General features: G+C 39.0%; 1 protein-coding gene and 1 long non-coding RNA gene across 10 annotated transcripts in view; one reads left to right on the top strand and one right to left on the bottom strand.

Annotated features, from left to right (window-relative positions):
* Positions 1-13,671, bottom strand: part of LOC143421963 (uncharacterized) — a 28,565-nt gene extending 14,894 nt beyond the window's left edge. Inside the window, exon 1 of the long non-coding RNA XR_013101566.1 lies at positions 13,567-13,671. This is a non-coding gene — a long non-coding RNA (uncharacterized LOC143421963). The remainder of the gene's footprint in view (positions 1-13,566) is intronic.
* robo2 (roundabout, axon guidance receptor, homolog 2 (Drosophila)) overlaps positions 1-22,243 on the top strand; it is a 260,051-nt gene that overhangs the window by 71,220 nt on the left and 166,588 nt on the right. The gene's annotated exons all lie outside the window — the stretch shown is intronic.

Here is a 22,243-nt window from a genome sequence, read left to right as displayed (position 1 = left end):
CTCATGGCATATTTGAGATCACAGGCTTGAACTGATTAATTAATTTGCACTAAGCTCACTGATGATGTTGCATCTAAGCAAGTTTGTTGTTTAGAATTTCTGGGCCATCACTGTACTATGCAGAGGCTAATTGTTCATTTTCACACACCGATTTGTTTATATTTATGAGGAGTCTGAGGGTTATTGCTCGGTTGGACCTAAAGTTTAGGGCCATTGTTAGTTTATATTGGTCCTTTAATTGTTGCTGAGCATTTCCAGCATAATCACTGACATTCATATCTTTCTTTGTTTTTTCTTTTTTTTTTTTCCTGCCTCAATGGACCTCATCCAAAATAGGTAAGTTCAAAAATACATTTGCCACATTGCATTGCCAAAGCTTCGGTTTGTTTTGTTTATGTTTTGTAATCTAATGAGATTCTACGGTTTCATGCAGGCTAGTCTCCATTTTCTAAGCACTGTAAAAATAAACCAAAATAGCTTCAGCTTGTGTGTTCAGCTTTATACCATCTTTGTTGTCATGCATTCTCTAGAGTATTGTTAGCAAGCTAAAATAATCAGAGCAATTAAGAATTTTAGACTTGTGTAATTAGAAAAAATAGTCTAACGCAAGTTCCTCTTTCTTGTCTTAGTGCAAGCAGTCAGGAACATCAGTACACACACAACACATTTAATAATTAAACACAATTTCTGTTTCAGTCTGTGTATAACAGATAAATTAAAACTCTCTACATGTCAGAGTGATTGACAGAATAGGTGTTGACTTGTCAGGATTACCAGTTGGAACAATTATTCATTTTGTACAGTGCTGCCCAGGCCAGTATAGAGGAAAATCTGTTCCTGGTGTTAAATTAGTGTTTTATGATTCAGTGTGGTTCTCCCATGGCTGAGCTGCATTCAGTAATGAGTTAGTAATGAAATTTGGGTTGGTGGGTGCTGGGTAATGTGGCTAAGCAATGCGCTGGAGTCCATGGTGTATGCTCACTTGCTTGTTGGGCCCTGGGCTCTTATGAAACCCCCACAGGTTTTAATATTAGAGCAGAGGCCAGCTCTGTGTAGTTGGACTAACGTGACCTTATTGCCTTCTGATAAAGAATATTGACAAAGACAGGCATTTTCCACATCTCACCGAGGATACACACGAGGAGTGATTAATGAATAACGAGATAAATAACCCATATAATGTCCAAAATAATTCTCTCTGATTTAACATTATGTCCGTTCGGTCTTCTAGCTACCCTTTCTATCACTTCTCCTCGCTTACTTTCCAATCTTTTCCATCAGACCATTCTGCTGAAAGCAGCAAAATGGGAGCCCTCGTTTTCAACTTTAATAGTCATTAGATTTGTAACAGAGTGACAGCTTCATGAATCCACAGCGCTCCTTTATTGTGTTAGTATGCTCAACCTTGTAAATTCCTTTGTGAGTCTTTGTAAATTTAAAGCATCAATTACATTGTGTAGTGACGATCTGTGATAAATCCATGTGGGGAAAGTGGCGCTGTGAGCTCAGAAGGAGATCGCTGTTGTTGCATATATCCTCCAGCTGCCATGCATCCCAAAACAAATCTTACTCTGCTGTCAGTATGTAAATGCATTTGTATTCATGTCACTACTTCCGTGACTGATTAACTATAAAATTTAAATAACTACCTTTGCATAGATTATTCACAGCACAATTTAAAAGTAGTCTTGTATAAAGTTGCATCAAGCCTGAAGTTATTGCATGTGTTTAGTGAACAATACGTTCTCACTCTGTTACCTGTAATTAATGTAATTACCTTGTTGCAGTTTTCAATTTGTTTTGTTGTTGTTGTTTGTTTGTTTTTGTTTTTTTGCTTTGTTGTGTATAAAATTTATTTTGAGAATAAGAAGCTGTTTGTGTCAAAGTCAAGCCAATGTAGGTACTGTTCTCTCTGCAGTCCTTTGCTTAAATTTAAGTCTCTTTCCTGCATTGCCCGAGTCAGTATAGGTACAGTACTGTTTCCAAATTCCACCTAATCCACTGTGGATTTTTACCTGCCTTCCTAGCTTGCTACAGCAGTGACGGTAACACTAGACATATATATACAGCCCAGGGCCAAATAAAGAGCACCTCTACCTAAGGGAAAGAGGAACCTCCATAATAACTAGTTGAGACAGCTGGATGAAAGAAGCACAGCAGAGAAAAGAAAGCAGAGAGCAGAGCGTGGCTGACCTAAGGATCACGCACTGGTTTGGCCCTGTGGGGTTTAGATCATAGCCAATTGTAGTGGCCCCACTGCCCTGGCCTCACATGCAGCATTTCCTGAGCAGGGCCGTTCACAACCTTTCTACAATACTGGCACTGCTTATATAAAGTATTAAAGACGTATTAGACCCTGACTCTTCTTGGAATAAACCTGGTGATATTAATGTGAAAATATATATTTATCACATCATTAGAATCTAATTTATTTTACTATAGTGTTTCAAAAGGTGTAGCTTAGTTAATGTTTTGTTGCATGACACTGTCAGGGCCCAGGCAACTCTGTGCTCCAGCCGTGTTTGGTGCACCTCATTTAAATGGAAATTGTACAGTTATAACTCCCGTGTAACTCTACCGCTGTGATGAGAAAATTGAGACTTTTTTTTGTGTCAAACATGCATTTTTGGTTAGGCAATTACTGATTTAGAGTTTCTTCCTTTTTTCCACAGGAGGGGAAACTGCTTAAGGTGTGGTTTGCCTCTAAATGCACTATAGCAAAGATAATGGCAACTATCAAGCTATCAAGCTTTTTATTACATGGGGCTCACACACAGGGAGCCCATAAGACTGAGTTCTAGTAATCTTCTTTCCTGCGTGACTCCAACCCTTAACTGGGTTTGGCAAGGCCTGCTGGCACAATAGCCTCAACACTTATCATAACCACCTGCCATTTACCTGCAAACACAATTCCATTCTCTGACTAGGTAATTACTCTGTTTGCTTCCACATTGTTGTGCCTCCACCATGCTGATAGTCATGTCTGAAACTGACAGCCACTGCTGGTTCTCCAAAGCCTCTACAGCAATGTGCCGTATGTGCCTAGCCAGCATTGTTTATCTTTTCGTTGAACGTAAAGCACCCTAAAGAGACAAGCATGCATCACATCTTGTTTTTAAACTCTTGTGCAGCCTTTGCACCTCTTTTCGTTTTATTGCTTTTTCTGTAAATCGAGTCAATGAGGCAGAGGGGGTGTGAAGATCTGTGAGCGACCATTTATCCCTTGCAGCACAGTACAATTGACTCAGTGGATAGAGATGGAGTCAGAAGTAATATGAAGGACTTCACAACCTGTCTTTGACCTGGCAGGACAACAGCTGCAAGATGTTGACTTGCACAAATACAAGTCCTCTACGCTGGCTGGGATTAGCGGTGTGGAGAGGCGAGGTCGTACAAAAAGGGCTGGGAGTGGAATGTGGTTTTGAGGGGTAAAAAAGCAGCTGTTTGAGGACTGTAAAAGCTTTCATGATGTAGGCCCTGTGTGCTCGATAATGATGACCTTGCATCCTATTACTCCAGAATGAGGGACTCAAACAGTCATTCCCTACCATTTAGGAGCAGGATTCCAGTGTGTAATGAGAGGCCCCTGGTCTGGAAGACATGGAAACAGCCATGTGAAGCAGGAAGTCACCTTGATTCCAGGTCACACAACAAACACACTGACCTTAACACTCTTAAATCTGATAACTAAATACAGTTTATCCATTAAGTGTGTGAATATGATCCTTGTAAAGAATATTTAAGATTACAAAATCACTGCTGCTCATGTTTTAGGATAATCTTACCTTACCTCTAAACCCTACTAGGTTTAATAAATAAACCTAACAAGTATCCATATATTTAAAGATTTAAAGTAAATCACAGAGCATGGTGTTATCAGGATGACAGCCTGTGTTTGTCATCTCGGAAGGAGGGTGTAGGGATGGGGGCTGATAAAATCATTTCAAGGAAGGACAATTGGTCTCTGCTGAATTTTAAAACTCATTTACTGTCTTTTGCCAATTCTTGACAGATGGGAAAGCTGATGTTAAGCTCCCCAAAGACTAAACAAATGAAATGCAGTGAGGTCACTGACGAGTTCCTGTGACTGAATTAACTCAGCCTCTTCATAATTGCTCTAGAATATGTGTTGTGAGTTTCAGGTGATAAACATTGCCTTATTGTGCACATAGATTTAGCTTAGAGCCTGACCCCCTACAGCTGTAATTCACATCAGGATTAGATTTTCCCCACATGCTTCTTCCCTGTTTTTATATATTTGAAACTCCATCTAGGTGCAGGCATCATCCACAGTAAGTTCATAATAGAGTTTATTAAAACCCACCATGGTGGGTTTGGTGGAATGGAGGTCATATAAGAGAGTCTAACCTGTGTCATCTATAATTCATTGTCAGAATATGCTCTTCTTAGTGGGATTAAAGTTTAATAACTTGACAGACTCTGTAAATACCTCTTTGTGCAGAGCTAGTGTCTTGCCTGGTGCAGGGACTGGTGCAGGAGCGAGAGCTTGTGCTGAGTAGGGGGCTGGGAGAGATGGGGAGTATCTGCTTTGGAAGAAGAGGTGCAGTAAGCCCAGGTTAAGCCCTAAGAGCCCACCGTCAGCAGGCCGTTCTCGTGCGTAACGACAGGCCCGGCTGAAATGTGTTTCCCTGCAGATAAGGTCCAGTCCAGAATGGGGGCATGGAAGAGATGTGGCCCCTATCTGTTATGGTTCTTATTGTGTGGGCAAGCGATTAGGTTAGGGGAAATGTAATACCTCTGTGAAAGAGTTTTGCAGCATATCTAAATACTGTAGTAACTTTAGGTGAGGTTAGACAGGGTTGAGGGTTGCAATTTTACAGCCTCATCATCACAGCAACATATTTAGCAAAACTGCAGGTTGTGTATAAAACACACAACACATGGCACACATCTTTGTGGAATAAGTACATGCTTTCTTTTATAATATGTCGTGGCTGTTTCTGATTTTACTGTCTCAGGAGAGTTTGGCTTTGCAGCGAGAGCCTTGATTGCCTTTGGCTGGCTCTATTATTAGTAGATAAGTCTTGTTTATAGCTACATACAGGCTTTGGACTAGGTGGGGTCACAGAAAGCAAAGGAAAAGAAACAAAGTCTATTTGGCTATCACTCAGTTCTTGTTAAAAATTACAGCTCTGGCTCAGTACATAACGCACTTTTCCTAGAGTGCAGTACTGCTAAAGTATCTGTAACTGATCTGTTATATTCCTGCATTTCATAGCACTGCTTCAGTGCAGTGACTTTTCTCATGTATCGAGTTAAGTAGTGTATGTTTTTGATCAGACTTTTGTAAATTAAAGTGCCTGAATGCTAACTGGCATTCATGCTAACTGCTTCTTCACGCCTACAAATAATTTCTTATAGTATGTGCACAGACTTAGCCTTCACTGAATCTGTTTGGCACCAGACCAAGCAATTAACCTCCCTAAATGGCAGTATGGATTGTTTGAAATCCTTTTTGTCACATTTAGACCCCCTGTGGTTTCTATCAAGGAACAACGGGGTAAGGGGTGAAGTCTGAGTGTATTGTGTGTGTTTGTGTGTGTGTTTTTGCATGCTATTATTGAACTGAAAGTGTAAGGCATAGTCTCAGAGCTATTCCCTAGTAATTCCATTTTCTCTTTAATATAGCTTGAACTCTCATTAAAGCTATGGATATGTACGTATATTTCTGCCATTTCCCCCCTCAGTGGCCCCTCTCTCAGGTTTATGGAGCACATTACAGTCTAATTGCTTTGATTTGGATCCCTCTTGTAAAATCAAACCCGCTGTAGTGCATTTCAGACCGTCTTCTTACTTTAAAGAAGAACCATCTGTCCCTTGCAAATGCCCTGTTTGCTGTGGTGGCAAATAGGTGAGCAGGAGGAAGTGCTTCCCTTCAGACTCATCTCACTGATACATACGAGTCTGCAATTATTTGTAATGGATGAGTTAAAAAAAAAGCTTTTGTTTTTCCCCAAATTTCACCTCCATCCTGTTTTTGTGTATTTTGTGTGAGTATTGCAAATATGTGCGTTTTTCTGAGTGTGTGTGTACATGCGTGCACACAGTGGTGGTCTTGTGATTTAACCACATAAAACAACCTGTATTCTTGGCCTCTCGGGGGCTGTCCTTTGACACTGAATAAATTAAACAGTGGAGGAGATGGTTTTGTGTGCTCCGTTGGGCAAGTGTTACAATGGTCAGGTAATGCTAGTGTAATGCATTTCCACCACACCTCTTTTACAGGTCTGAGTATATGGCCAACAGCAACACTGCAGCATTGTCTCTAACTATTGTCTTGTGACTTGGCTTGTGTGGAGAATTTACCAGCAGAGTGCTCAGGGAAAACACAACATTTAAGTGAAAATGTCTCAGCCTATTAATATATTTTCAGCTGAAAAAAAAACCCTGTCTATATACCTATATATATTGCGTACAAAAAAAAATCGAATCTTAAATTTAAATCAAAGGTTAGGTAAAATAATTTCAAATTAACCTACTTTTGTCCTTTAAAATTGATTTCAGGAGAGTAACTGATATATTTTGATAAGACTGACACTGCAGACACTCATGTATGAGCAGATAATAATCTTTTTTTTTTTTTAGATTAAAATACCTTATTGATTTAAAGAGTGCTTTTGTCTGTATTACAAACTTAAAAGAAGCAAAAGCCCACATAAAGGTGGTTAAAAGTATTAAAGTAAATAGTATTAAAAAGTATGTAATTATGTATGATACATTCACCAAAGGGTATGAATGTTTCATGGACGTTATGGCAGTTAACAATCACAAGACATTAAAATTGCACCACTTTTTCTAAGGTCTGTGACCCTACCTGTTGTACAGCAATATGAACACGTACAAATTAAAAATGCATTGAATATTGATTTCACTGTATTGATTCATTTGCCTTGTCTACACAGATCTTAGCCTTTCCTCGTAGGGAAATACTGAGTCTTACCTTTGTTTTTGAGGTTGATCAAGTGGGATTGCTTTGTCAAAACATGTGGCTGGCTATTTGTCTTCATTCAGTGAACAATTGCAGTGTTACCATGGGGCTTCCTGTCTCTATTGTTTCCTTCAGTTTTATTCATTTTTCTCATCTACAGTCATTTTTTTTACTCAGTGTAGAGACTTTGTGCAGGTATACAAACCCCAGAATGCTTTGAAAAACCTGATTACATACTCTTGCAGGGATAATAAAAAAGAGTAATTCCTTCTGATTGTTCAATGGCGATCTGTTCTGTAGTATACTTTGTGGACATTACTGTCAGAATCCAGTAGAGGGCATGTTTTGCCAGCTGCTTTAAGTTTCAGATCACTTTGTTTTTTAAATTTACCACACTTTATTCTCTCTAATGCTCTGCTGTTACCAAATAGCTAAAAGGAATACTTTTGAACTCACAAAGCAAACATAATTGGGTTGAAGCATGTTTAAACATTTGGGTTTCAGCATTTTGTCTTTAAAAGGTTTCTTTTTCTGACTTTTTTGCAGATGTTTTTCAGTATTTCTCTGAAAAAGAGAAGGTGGGAAGAGGATTGTCTAAAGAGTTTTAAAGTTTTTTCCCTGGATGTCACTGATCGTAAATCATTTCTGGCGTACCAACATTTAGGTTTAAATGTGAGAAGCATAACAACCACCTTGGCCATCATTCTGCACACATGCACACACTAGATTTATGACTGAAGTCATAGAACCCCTGGGAGAAAAGCTCAACATTTTGTCAACACAGAACAGGAAGAATATATAGCACTCCCAGTCACTGAAAGCTCAATACTTGAGTCTTAGGGAGAGATTTTCAGTGCTGAACTTTCACATCCTCAGAATATATGTGTATCTAGCCTCTTGAATAAGATGTGTTCCTGGTTTCTTTTAGTATTGCTGTGTTGCTTTTTTATAGAAGGGAAATGCCACACAGAGTTCATGGCACTCATTAGAGGAGAATCACTGGCCATTTAAAGGGATATTTGTGTGGGTTGAGACTCTTCCTGCTATTGCAGTAGCTTACAAGTACAGCTCTATCTTTCCTTACAGTATGCTTGGCTTGTGGCAGAAAGAAAAAAAATATTTTATTGCATTTACATTAAATTAGTAATATCAGCTACAGCTTCAGAAATGCTTTAACTTTGTTTTTTTGGTGATTTTCTTTCTTTAACATATTAGCACTAAGAATTTAATTCGTGTTCACATTTCCAAGAAGTATAAAAGTACTATACTTCCTACATCTTGTTCTTTCTTTGTTTCTTTATATGGTGGATAAGTGATGTCTGCACTTAAGTGTAGCCTTACTAAACCTGTTCTGCAGATGCTGAATCATCCTTCAACATACAATAAAGACTGTGGTATACCGATGCCTTTTTTTCACCCTTTTTTCTACACAAAGCTGAAAAGCACTTTGAAAAATAAAAAGGGGGCAGGGCGACTGGCTATGTATTATGTAATCTACTCTATTTTAAGGAATAGACTTAAATTATAGTTGGAGAGAGGATTGTTTAGAATTCTGCAGATGAATAGTAAAGATTTGAAAGCCTGTGGCGTTGACATGATTTCTCAAAGCCAGTGTTCAGGAAAGACGGCATGCTGTGAGGATGGGAGAGGGCAGCAGATGAGGTACACTAATAAAAGATAAAGAAATGCTGCCCAAAATACTGCTTGAATAGGATGTAGTTTGTAATAGAAAAGATGCCCAATTCATATTTTATCTAAATGTAGTTTGTTTAACATGTAGAGAACTCATTCTTTGCATGAACATACTGTGAATAATAGTCTTTCTAATGTGCAGTGCTCGGCTAATAATAATTATAATCATAATAAGAATATCATGAGAAAAAAACACTACAGTCTGTTACAGAATGACACCAGGGATCTCTGGTTATGAGAACCATCAGTCAAATGCTAGATTAGACATCGACATTAAGCCAATAAGCTAAACTGTTTCTTCAATATATTTGACATGCTTCCTCACATAGACTGCAATGACAAGCAGGCACCCAACATCAACAACAATACCTCTAACATGCTAACTGCCTCCACTGAACATGTGTATAGGTAGCTAGGAAAACTTCACCTAACAATTGGTGCTCTCCAGCTGTTTGTCACACCTCCAGCACCTATTTTGGCCGATGGGTGGCCCCACTGTTGTGGGAGACCTCCTTCCTAGTGCCACCAGTGACTACATGTCATTGTCATTAACAAAAAATTAAATTAACATTCATAGAATACCCTTCAAATAATTCTCCATTTTGCCTACTAACCAGATGGAGTTGATGACAGTAGCATTATAAACACAGTCTATTGTGCCTACAATCATAGGTCAGGCCAGTGGATGCTGTCAGAATCATTTGATTTGATTTCTCCACTAGCTTTTAACACATTTTAGCCTACACCACTGAGAAAGAAGATGATTGCTATGTAGGCAGCTCTTAGATGCATCAGATGGGAGGATGTGTCAGAGTACCAGAGGGTGGTGCACAGCTTGTGGACTTTAGTGAAGTGAACCATCTGCTGCTTAACATTAGCAAAACACTAAAGCTGTTGATAGACTTCAAGAAATTCAAGATTTCTACTAATTCTTTGTCTACTAGGGAAGAAATCAGAATGGAAAAAGTACAAGAAGAAAAAAGCTCACTTTGACCACAGTCTTAGCCAATGTAAGCTTTTTTTTCCTGGCCTGTCCTCCAAAGTATTGAACCCTCACTGAAGTGTTGAGTCTGTGGTACCTAGTGTTGGTCTGCTGCATGCTCATTGGACCTTTATTTGTATATCAGTTCAACTACTCCTTAAAGCAAATATCTAATAAGCTAATAACATGGCAGTAGATCAATACAGGTGTGTAGATATAGTCAAGATGGACTGCTGAAGTTCAATTTAAGCATCAGAATGGGGAAGAAAGGCGATGTAAGTGACTTTGAATGCCGTTCCAAACAGGCTGGTCTGAGTATTACAGCAACCACTAATCTTCTGGGATTTTCACACACAACCTCTAGATCTAGGCTTTAAAGAAAAGGGTCAGAAAAAAAGAGAAAATATCCAATGAGTGGCAGGTGTCTGGACAAAATCGCCTTGTTGATGCCAGAGTTGTCAGAGGAGAATGGCCAGACTGCTTTGACCTGAGAGGAAGGGAACAGTAAGTCCAATAACATAAGCTCATTACAACCAAGGTATGTAGAAGACCATGTCGGAATGCACAACACATAAAACTTTGAGGCAGCATAAGACCACAACTGGTGTCATTCCTGTCAACTAATAACAGCAAACTGAGGCTGCAGTTTGCACACAGGCTCACTACAATTGGTCAACATAAAAACAGAGGCTCTGCACGACTACAGTGTACCATTTACTAATGGGAGCTTCCAGCAACACACCTTGTCATAAATCTCAAATCATCTCAAAAGAATGTTTCCAGCACTTTGCTAAATCTGTGCCATGAAGAATTAAGGCAGTTCTGAAGGCAAAAGAGGTGTCCAACCCAGCACTCGCAAGGTGTACCTAATGAAGTTTTAAGTGAGTGTATATGTAGCAGAAAAGAAAAACATGTCAAAAACTCGTCTCTGTGTTAGACAACTTCTCCCACCTTCTGGGTGGTGTTCTTGCTGGCCGTAGGAGCTCCTTCAGGAAGTTACTAATATTGACAAAATGTTTCATTGAGCATCGCAGGCGGGTTTTCCTTCTTGTGGACAGGTTTTTCAAATTACACACAGTAATTTTCTGTCTTTTATTTTCAGAATTAATTTATATTTTAGTTTTCCTCCACATTCACTTATGTTTTTTTTGTTATAAAAAACCCTAATAATTCTTATTCTTATTATTTAATATTATTTATCAAACTTTTCTAAGAATGTATTTATAGTCTATTATGTTCACTGCTTTGATACTAAATATTTGTAACTTTTCTTAAACAAAGCGTTCTTGGTTAAACAAAATAATTTTCACTTTTTAACACGAAAGTGTGTCAATATTGATTTTTTTTTTCTTTAAAGACTGTTGGTGCTTTATCACGAGTTATTTGTGTTACTTTAATTTTGAAATGGTATAAATATATAAAAAAAAATCTTATTGTCTATTCTGGGTTGATCAATCCTTTTGTAGAACTGCAAAAAGTATGTCAAAAGTAAAAATGGAAAAATGTTTTTATTCCTTTGCTGATGTTTGTCTCGAGGCTGCATTGTTGAATTTGTTTGAAGTAGGTCACCAAAGCAGAGCAGTGTACAAGCAAGTTTCTGCATGAAAACCTGTGTCCTACTTTAAATTGGTACTGCAATAATGCATATATTGTAAATTTAAACAGCTGTTTATTTATACAGCGAATCACATTTCTGAATGTTAGTTTAAATATAATTCTGTAAAGTGCTTAATGTATTTAAAGTAAAAGACCGATTCCACCAAAATTATGGCCATGCTCTAAAGAGAATTCAGAGTTCATCAGGTGCAAATAAATTTTATACATATCCCTATATTTGCTTTATCGAGGATGAAATCATTAACGTTATTTGTGCCTCTTAGTGGAGTGTCCAGAGCCCCAAATGACTTATTTGTAAATATGCACTAGTCTTTACAAGCCAAAGCAACAATACGACTTATTTTCACTTTCAGCGATGGTCAAAATCACTACCTCGTATTATTTTTATTACAAAAAGGATTTAGAAGCATTTATCTTCATAATGACCAAGAGCCTCTGTCTTTATGGTGAACACTTTCCCATAATAAGTGGTGTTCACAGGATGACAACTGCTCTTTTTCTGCATCACCGTCCGTAATCACCATCTCCAGTAAAGCATGTATCCCATCATACCGTTACAACCACCCTGCTCACATTACAACTGCAATAATGCCACTTTTTAGTGCTTGATTATATCCTTAGGACAGATCAGACAGTGACCACCTTCCTGCTGCAAACTAATCAGCTCCAAAAAATTACTTATTGATCCCAGGCCAGACCGAGAAAGGGGGATTTAGTGGCGGGGTCAGTAGGAGGGCCGGTAGTGCCTGATTGCCAGCCAGCTTTTCTGAATCACGATAAACATACACTCACATTGATATGCACACACATAAATATACACACATTCATGCAACACATTGAAAATTTTCATTTCCCCCCAAAATGAATCAGTTACAACCCAAACATGCACTTGTAATGTTTTTCTTTTGCAAAATCACATCATGATAGATGTGACAGTAACTGGAACTGGTTTCAAATAAAATACTCCCCAGGCGTAACATCTCCTCCCTTTAAGATACATAAATTGGAAATGGATTTTTTTATATATATACACTGTGCATGGCATTTAGCTGGGGAGAGTAATACGCTGGGACTGGAATTGAAAAATCATCTCCAGTAGTAATGCTTACTGTATGATCCTCTTGAGTTTTGTAATAGCTCACCGTTGGAGCGCAGACATATATTGAGGCACTGAGGGCTTTGATATTGTTTTTCTGTTAAACCTATTTCTTATTTCTATATATTATTGATGTTACAGAGTATATGGGCTAATACATACCGTTGCAGTTCACCAAATTAGTGTTTTGTCAATAATTTCATTCAGCCTAGTTACAGCTTTAACCAACCTGGTCTACATGGTTCTCCTGTACTATTCCCCTGGCATGGCATTCCAGACAGCATTGATCGGATCTTTTAGAGATGAATGGATTAATTACAAGCAGTGAGAGGAGACGAAATATAGTTTGGCATGGGGACGAATGGAATTGAGGACTGGGATTGAGAAAGCCATTAACTCAAATTGAGGGCATTAATGACTGTAGCACTGCCAGGGGCCCCAGTGGCTCACCCTTTTCCTTGGCACTACGGCTGTGTAATGGCTTTCTTGGGTGCTCTTTTCAGGGATTGGTTGAACAGTGGCTCTGTGGTAGTGTGGCTGACATGATGTACTTTTCTACACCTCTAAACCTTTGAGATTTTACAGTGTTCCAAAAAAGCTGCTTCCAGAAACCACATGAACCACCTGCACTGGTCTTTCTTATGTTTATGTTAATATAAATTGTACTTCAAAAAGATAGGGTTAAAGGTTATGTCTTGAAGCAATATGTTTATGTTTAAAAGGGACAGTTCACATTAATTACAGTACTGTGTGAAATTCTTAAAACTCTCCGCATTTCTTTAGATTTTGCTTGCAAGGAGGCTTCTTTGTAATCTTTTTTAGGTCATCTTGAGCTATAGTTCTCCAGGCTTTCTGAAGTTTTTCCTTCAACATTGGCTGATTTTTCACTCACTTTCAGTCCATTCCCTGCACTTAATCATTTTCTATCCACAACTTTGCAAAGAAGCAATAAATGCTCACAAAGAAAACGGCGGCCGTTACAACTTATGTCTAAAAATGTATAGTTTCATGCATCTGTTGAAACACTCGACTCCAGCTACATGACGCGCAGCTGGAAACACTTCCCGCAAGTCGAGCTGCCCAAGATTCATAGAATTTACAGAAAATCGTACATTTTTGTGATTTATATCGTTATCGGGACGATAGAATTCTTATATCGGGATATGAGATTTTGGTCATATCGCACAGTATCTAAAAATCAAGTCCTTAAAAAATCGGAAGAAATCCAACCTTTCACAGGACATGAGAGATACATCTGGCCTTTCGGTTGATCCATCTACCACTCACTGAAGCCTCGTCAGAAATGGTCTCAGTGGGGGGATGGCTGTCGAGAAGCCGTTCTTAAGGAAGAGAAACAGAGAGAAAAGGCAATGTGTCAATGCAATGGTCTGAAAAGCAATGTCTTATGACTGAGTCCAAATTTGAAAAATGTGGATCAAATCATTGTCAATATATATGGTAAATGGCCTGTATTTGTATAGCGCTTTTCTAGTTCCTAAGGACCCCAAAGCGCTTTACACAACCAGTCACACAAATAAACACACATTCACAGGTGATGGCAAGCTACATTGTAGCCACTGCCACCCTGGGGCGCTCTGACCACCACCAGTAGGCAACGGGTGAAGCGTCTTGCCCAAGGACACAACGACCGAGACTGTCCAAGCCGGGGCTCGAACTGGCAACATTCCGATTACAAGGCGAACTTCCAACTCTTGAACCACGATCGCCCTATATGGAGAATGTCAGGAGAAATGTACAAGAGTGAGTGTCTATAGCCATCTGCAAAACATGTGGAGGCTCTGTTTTGGTTTGGATCTGCATTTCATCTAGTGGTGTTGTGGATATTGTCAAAGTTGATGAAATTTTAAACATAGAAAGTACCCTCAATTTTTGATCCATCATTTAAAACCATCTGGGAAGTGTTTGATTGGTATTTTTCAGCATGTCAATGATCCTAAACATACTGTCAGTGTGATAAAAGCATATCTAGACAGAAAGACACAGTGGGACGCGATCAGTAGTGGACTGCCCTCTTGACAGAGAATAAAACAAAAGGCAGCCAACATCCAAAGAAGAGCTTTGAATGTCCTTCAAGAACCCTAGAGAACTATTCCTGAAGACTACTCATTTCAACAAAGCTAGTCCAGCAAAGTTCAGGTTGTGTTTAATAACAGCAGTGATACCAAATACTGACTTTCCAAGCTTGTTAGATTTATGCAAACCATTTTTGCCTGATATACTGTATTTCCATGTTTCAACAATTCGCCGCACCTCTATTTACCAGCAAAATATAAAGAAATGAGGGGTGTCTCAAGACTTTTGCACATCGTGTTTAGTTCTTTTTGTAAGACTTTTGTAAGTGCTTAGGTCGATCATTTAAATGTACCAGATTTGGCCATACTGGGAATCCCTGGCTGTCTGCTGGAATTTATGGGCTTTACAAGATAACCTACAAAAGCATTCGGACACACATAAAAACAGATGTGCAAATACAAGCTGAAACAGTGACATAACTCTATAACAGATTAAAGAAACATAAGAGAAAACTGAAGCACATACGACTGAAACAAAGGCATTTACTGAAGTACTGATATAACTACTCTATCAAACAGCATGTTTGATTTTCAATTAGTCCGTTTTATAGATTTGGAAAAGCAGCTTTTCTCAATGACATTAAAATGGTAGATATATTTAGATTTCATTTGAAAATGCACACAATTGAATAGTACAGGAAACACAGGCTCTTTGTTTATCTAATTGTTCTTGTTCATATTTTGTGTTTTTTTTAATAAACAGTTGTGTTTTACTTGCAGGCTTTTAACACACCACACAGGTGCATCTAAAATCATTTAACGACAGTTTAGAATTTAGCCACAAGAATAAACATATGTATTAAAAATGCTAGCTGGTGCATTTTGTCACCAAATGTTATGCACATGAGGTCCAAGTACGGACGTAACAATTAATAATAATATGAAGAATAATTATAATAATCATGGCGTTTGTGCTCCTCTTTGTTCTTCCCTTTTAAATTTGTTTCACCCCTTCTCATTGCCTGGGCTGTTTAAATCTAATCTAGCTGAACACATTACTCCATTCGCACGGCCGCCAGCTGAATGTAGCAACTCATAAAAGCCCAATATTTCAGCCATATTGATTCCTCTGGTAAAATTGGTTTGAGCTATGAATGCGCTGCAACACTGTTCACTGAAATGTTTTGCTGCCCGGGGGGGGGGGGGGGGGGGGGGTGGCGAGGGTGACCTTGAATGTTTTTTCCCCCTCCTCTTACTTTCATATCAGTTTTTCTCATTCTGCCTTTGAGCACTGTTTCATGGCTTTTCTGATATCCTTATATACGCTCTAACTGGAGTGACCTATGGTACGCTATTCACATTCTCTCAACCCTGAATTACACTCTCTATTCATGCCTTCTCAAAAGAAGAAAATATTTGGATTTGTTCCTAAATTTGATTGAGGAAATGACATGGAGCAGCTCTTGTTTGATCTCGGGTTCAGATCATTCGTGTGATGGTTTCTCTGCATCCTTTCATCTTTTTAGCTATTTCAGCAAGAGTTCACTCAGATGGAAAGTATTTTATGTGATCTTTGACCAGTATTTCAATAGCATGCTGCTGCATTACAGCTTACAGCACACTGACTATACAGTATGCATCTGAGATAGGAAATGTTGCATGGTAAGACACCTAATGCCTACAGGTTTTCAGTTATGAATAACCCTAAAGAATATCCTCACACAAGCTCAAGCATGTGTAAACATATTTGTCTGTATTTACTGTAGTTAACAACAGCTCTAGCATCATTTGCACTTTATCTTCCTCTTATCTTGATTAGTGCAGACAATGAATGATCACTGCTACAGCTGGCTGTTTAATTTTTACAATGATCCATTCACTCTTTAACAGCAACAGCTGCAGTCTTATCAGTACTAACGATGGGTCTAGTTAGGATTTTATAGATACTGCCATTTATACAGTCACTGTCAATACTGCTCTTAGTGCCTTAATGCTAAGGGCAATTGAAGTTCTTTTTCACAAAGGGATCATGGCATACAGTGAAAACAGGTGAATAGGTGAGGGCTTATACATTGAATCAAGTTCGGCACATATGCATGCAGATAGTTTTGGTTAACCAGTTAAAGTAGATTTTATCCATTTAGCATGAATTCAGAAGTCATCTCGAAGCACTTAATACCACGGTTGAATGAGAAAGCAAATAATTTCCTATGAACAAGCACTTAGTGATAATGGGAGGGGAAAAGCCAATTTTACAGGAAGAACTCTTCAGCAGAGCCTGGCTCAGGCAGGACAGCCATCTGGCCCAAATGGCTGGGCTGAGGGAAAAGAATAATAATAAAGAACATCATAGAAAAGCTATAGGCTCACATGCAGCACATCAGATATAGGAAAACAGCTGAAATGCTGTTATTGCATATTAAGGAACAGAGCTGCTTAATGCCATATGAACATCAGACGACATATCATATGCTAAAGTTACTGTTAGCTTTTAAAACCTTTTATTTAGGCCTTTTTGTTTGGAGTTTTTAGGTTCTGGCTGAATGAGTGTATTGAATGGTGTTCCATTGTTCCATCCATCTGTCCATTAAGACTTCCTTCTACAATGCAAAAGATTTGCTTCTTCAACTAAATAATTGGTCAGATTTTAGAGAAGCGTGCATGAAGTGATCACCTAATGGGTTTTTACCCAAACCTTGCTCAAGGACAAACTAGTTGCTTTACAGGCACTTCCCCATTTTCACAAAACTTGCTGCTCCTCCTCGAGTGTTGGTCAAATTATAATGGAAGATTAATTTGTCCTGGGTATGATGGTTGGTGAGCCTCCTTGACCTCTCAGTGCATTTTAATTGTCTTCAATACAGCCAAACAGTAACAAACAAATTATAATTTTCTTTCTGTAATCTACCCTGTGAGCTCTGATGAGTTACATTTGCCAACTGAAACAAGCAGAAGTGATAATATGATTCCTGAGCAGCCACTTTGCACTTGATGGGGGTTTTTTTTGTTTTTTTTGTTTTTTGTAATTCTGCATACATCATTGTGCAAAAATATACAGTATTGCCCTTTAAATTAATAGTAGGCAGTATTGCTTCATCATGTCATGTCCATCTCACATTGGTATTTTAATGCTGGTATTTTAATGCTTGCTTTCACCTGCAGAGGTCCAGTAGATTTGACAGTAGGCTGTCAGTGGAAACACATGTTCCTCTAACATTTTTGCTAGTTGATTTATGTCCTAAAAAGAGAAAGAAAGAAAACTCCGCTCTTGTTTCCTTGAACATGTGCTCCTCTAGGGCAGACTTGTAAGTATAATGCTGAACTGTAATAAAGCAAAGGGGTAAGACCTAAACTCAGTGGAGGGAGATGGAAGGAAGTAGGAAATTGTGTGCCAGGATCTTCAGCAGCAGGTTCATTGTGGCAAAATTGTGCTGCTCCAGAAAAAAAGTTCTACCTGATGGAAATAAATTGGCTGCGGGAGTCAGTGCTGAGCTGGAGTCTCTAAAGACAGAGCCAGCTTCTAAATGGCTCAATTTAGCCTTTGTGGGAGCCAGGAACCAAAGCAGGTCACGGGCCCACAACCTGACACAGTAAAAATCAATAGGTAGTTTCAGAACAAGGGGCCTTATTAAAACAGGTCCTTTTTCAGTGAGGTCTTACGATGACACCGTCGCACAGAAATCATTAAGCTCAGCTCAAACTACTCACTCGCGTTTAAATTGTTGCAATCCTTTTGACCCACACATCCTCTCGTGTTGTCTCTTATATCCTCTTTTTGATCCTGAAGATAGTGGGAGCACAATTACGATCAACTGTAATTGGATACTAGAAACTGGATCATGAATTTTCCAGTTTATTGCCTGGAAACAACAGCAGTAATAACTAAGGGAAAAAATATTTTTAAGGAGAAGAACAACAAGATAACTTCGATAAACTGGTGCAGTTTTTGTTTTTTCGGATTGTTGTTGATTTTTATATATGGCTATGAAAAAGAACAGGTCTCCGAAATAAATAGTGGGACCATGGGAGACTTCACTGAAGCAAAGTAGGTTGTATTGTGTGGTGGTTCAATTATGTTAATAGTAATACCATGTTATCTGAGCCTCCAGAGCCTTTCAAGTGTCCAAAACTCCCAGTAAAGTAAAACATTCATGACAGGACAAACATACCTTAAAAACTCTACCTGTAATGATGTAAAGCTTTATCGGCACACTGGGATTGTAGATGCACAGCTGCTGGAAAAAATCCCAAGGAAAAAGTTGGATCCTTTTCTATTACCTTCTCTTTCTCTCTTTTCCCTGTCTTTCTTTCTCTTGTACATGTAACAATCTCCTGTTTTTAGAGCAGTGATGACCTTTTCGATTTTATGTGTTAGACCTCGATAGCACACTGTAAAGTCTCAAGGGCAGCAGTGCTGCACATCAGAGCTGGTGTAGTAAAAATCCAGATGATGTTGTTGACCAGAGACCATATGCCCGTACACTCTCTGCATCAGCCACAGAAACACAAGCAGTGTTTTGGACATGCAGGAGCTTTCAGATCCATGAAGTTCTGAACTTTTATTTTCCTTGATCATTTTTTAAACAGATGATTTCAGTCACAGACTCACCGGAGAGCACATTCACTCCCTCACCACATTGTAGTATTATTTCTTTGGTCTACCTTTATTCTGAATTCATGATCTGCCCCAGCAGGAAACCATTTATAATAAATGGCTGTGTAGTGTAACATTCTTGCACATCTGTGTCTGTTGTGTTTTTGTTAGCTGTAATTAAAAAAGAAGAAAATAGATACACCGAAGTAACAACCTAAAGCATTACATCAACCTTATCCCCAATACTAGTGCTTTGTTTGGGGGGTTTTGTGTGTGGACATATATAAAAGTACACGCTGTACATTAATCTGTCCAATAAACCATAATGCTGCCACTAAGCGCATGCCAAGGAATGACAATTTTTCCACCTCTGTAAAGTGGGGAAAAGGGTGTTTTACTCAGTTTCTGCTGTTTCCATGCAGGCACGGTATGGGTAAATATAAGGTTGGGTAAATATAGAAATGAAACACAATCATTAATATTCATAAAACCTCCACTGAATATTAGCCTACTGTCTTGGTTCATGTGCATGCACTTCTTTCTTACTCTGAAATAGACAAAAGTTTAGAAAATGCATCAACTTTCAGCCATGCTATGGGACAGGGAATTTACTTTTTCTTTGGGGGGGGGAGTCAAACGGTTGTCAAAGTGTCTTTGACACCATAGTTAAGTAAGCATCTATCAGCAGTACGTAAACCTGAAATCATTCCTCGTTCATATTCTCATTGCCAAAAAATCAGCATGCGCCTCAGAAGCTCTTGGAACACAGCAGCTGAGAGTAGCTGTGGGTCAACATTGTGAAGGGAGGGAGATGGGGTTACACAAAGATGGTGCCAGAAACCAAATGGTGCTGAGTTCAGTTTGAGTTGTAACAACAGAGTGTCATGCAGCAAAATCAGCATCTAATTTTATTGTCCAGATGTGTCCGTCTTGTGCTTGGGTGGTAGTACCAGATGTCTATTTTCAATTATTTTCTGGTGGTACTTTATTTTGCTTACACTGCTTAAATAATCTCTACTGTGTGACATGTATACCCATGTCCAATGAATCACTAGCACATTGAATTAATAATCACTGGTACATAATGAAAGGTTTCAATCTTCAGCCGTTGTCCTTTGGACCGTATGCCAAAATATCCAGAAAGCGTGCCGTCATTGTGTGAAAACCTAAACGCCTTCAAATGTGATTTGAAATGGAAAAAATAACTGATGTTTTTACAGCTGGAAATTGCAATGTGACTGTAAACTTCAGTAGTAATATGTGGACTCAGTGTTGTAAAGAACAAGTATTTGAATCAGAATTTGTACCAGGGAGTGATCATCTTTTGTCTGCTCTGCCAGCTTAGAACAGAAGAAAAAGCTATTCTTGGAGGTAGGGATATTATAATACTGTATGAGTTGAAAGTAAGCCAGATTAGACAACAAAGGCAGCAAAAACAGTAATTTATTGGAGCATTAAAGCGGATTATGGAATTTGCAAAAATGTTCTTTGATGATTCCTTGCAACTGAGATGTTTACCAGCTCCAGTTAATGTATAATGTACAGTAGCTGTAAAAAAAAAACATCTTTGATGAATGTTAGATTTTAAGTAGAAATACAGTCTCACTAAGCTGCACATTGTTTGGCCTCATTATATTATCTTTTACTGTGCTGTGCCATAAAAAATAAATTAGAAGAAAAAGCCGCATTGCCTTTTCTTCCTGCCATTTCAGTATGGAAATGAGAAGTTTAACTAACATGCTTTGTTTCCTTTTCTAATTTGGCATCCTGTTTGCTGCATAAAGCAACTAAAGTTCTTGAATATCACTCAGTACACATTCTATAAAATGTTTGGAGAAGATTACAATATTTAAAATACAATAAAACAACATAAATAAAGCGAAATTATGATTAACGTGCCGTGTAACCATAAAACTTTCTGAGTACCAGAGCAGCATTTCTGTATTGATGGCATCGTGGATTTATAGGCTTCCATACAGCCTTTGTGTATTCATAGCTTTCAGGTCTGTTTGGCTTAATGTCCCAGTGCTGCCGACAGTATTTGTGGCACGGTGCGAAATCTGACTTCTTCGGTGCTCAGACTAGGCCTGTAATGGCTCTGCTGGGACAGAGAGAAAGTGCTTCTTCAGCGCTCATTAATGGAGCAAATTGAACAGGTCTCCTGGCCTAGCTATATAATGAGGGCCTCCCTCTTTTCTACCCCCCTTCCTACTATCATCCTGCAGTCTATTGTTCACCTGCAGTTAGGGTCAGAGCTTCCGAACCATAATTGTATCACTCTGACCCTCTTTTGGTTCTTGTTTTGTCACAGATACCTGCTCTTTATTGGATGCCGACTATCCTTCAGGTTGTAAAAGCCAGTGCCCCTCCTCCCATACCTAGGGACAAGGGTGCTGCCTGCCTGCCTGCCTCCCTGTCCGCCTGCCAAGGATCAATATGCCACTGTCGTTAACTGGATTTGTTGCTGTGGCGCTTGCTTATGAGGCAGCAATTAGAGTGTGAAGTGGCAAGGCCAGGGTATGAGGCAGCGACCATGTGAGCGTTGGCCCTGGGGGATGGAAATGTCAGGGGCACAAGCCCAGTTTCATTAGGGCTTGAAGAGAGTATGACGATCCATACTGTCCGTGTAATTCATTCTGCCGAGGGGGGTTTATAATTATTTGTTGGAGACAGTTAGCAAACACAGAAAGAGGTCACAGGTTAGGAGTGGCTGTGGACACTTGCTCACTGTGAAATCCACTTACACCATGTGGAAGCCACTTACATGCCTCCATTGTTTTATTACCAGATCAGTGCTTTGAGGGGAGCTTAGCCTGAATAGTGGAGCTGATCTACAGTCTCTTTTCATGTGTCAATTCAACATCACTCGTTGCCATTTACAAATCAATCTGTCCTCCATTATCCATGTGTTCCAGTGTAAATGTTTCTTAAAGCTTTGGCAGTCATTTCAATCTGATTGTTGATGTATTTTGCTTTTCTGTTCTGTTTTTGCTTATAAATAATTATAGGCCAGCATGGTCATGTCCAGCGTCATTTGTGTCAGACCATCACTCATCTCAAATTGGAGACATCGAAGACTTTATGGTAGATGGGGGCCCCTGTCTGGACATTTTCCTCCCTCAAAAGGGTCACGGTGTCCCTGGTCAACCATGAGGATGGGGTGCCCTAATGTGTCATTTGGGACTACTATGACCTACGGCTCTAAATCACTTTCCTTTTTGGGGGACAATTAAGTTTGAGCCTCTGATGTATATGGCCTTTGGCTGATTCTGTCGATGGC

Source organism: Maylandia zebra, linkage group LG14 (genome assembly GCF_041146795.1).
Source record: "Maylandia zebra isolate NMK-2024a linkage group LG14, Mzebra_GT3a, whole genome shotgun sequence".
Classification (NCBI taxonomy): Eukaryota; Metazoa; Chordata; class Actinopteri; order Cichliformes; family Cichlidae; genus Maylandia; species Maylandia zebra.
Note: the sequence above shows the minus strand (reverse complement) of the source record. Positions and strands in the feature narration are given on the sequence as shown.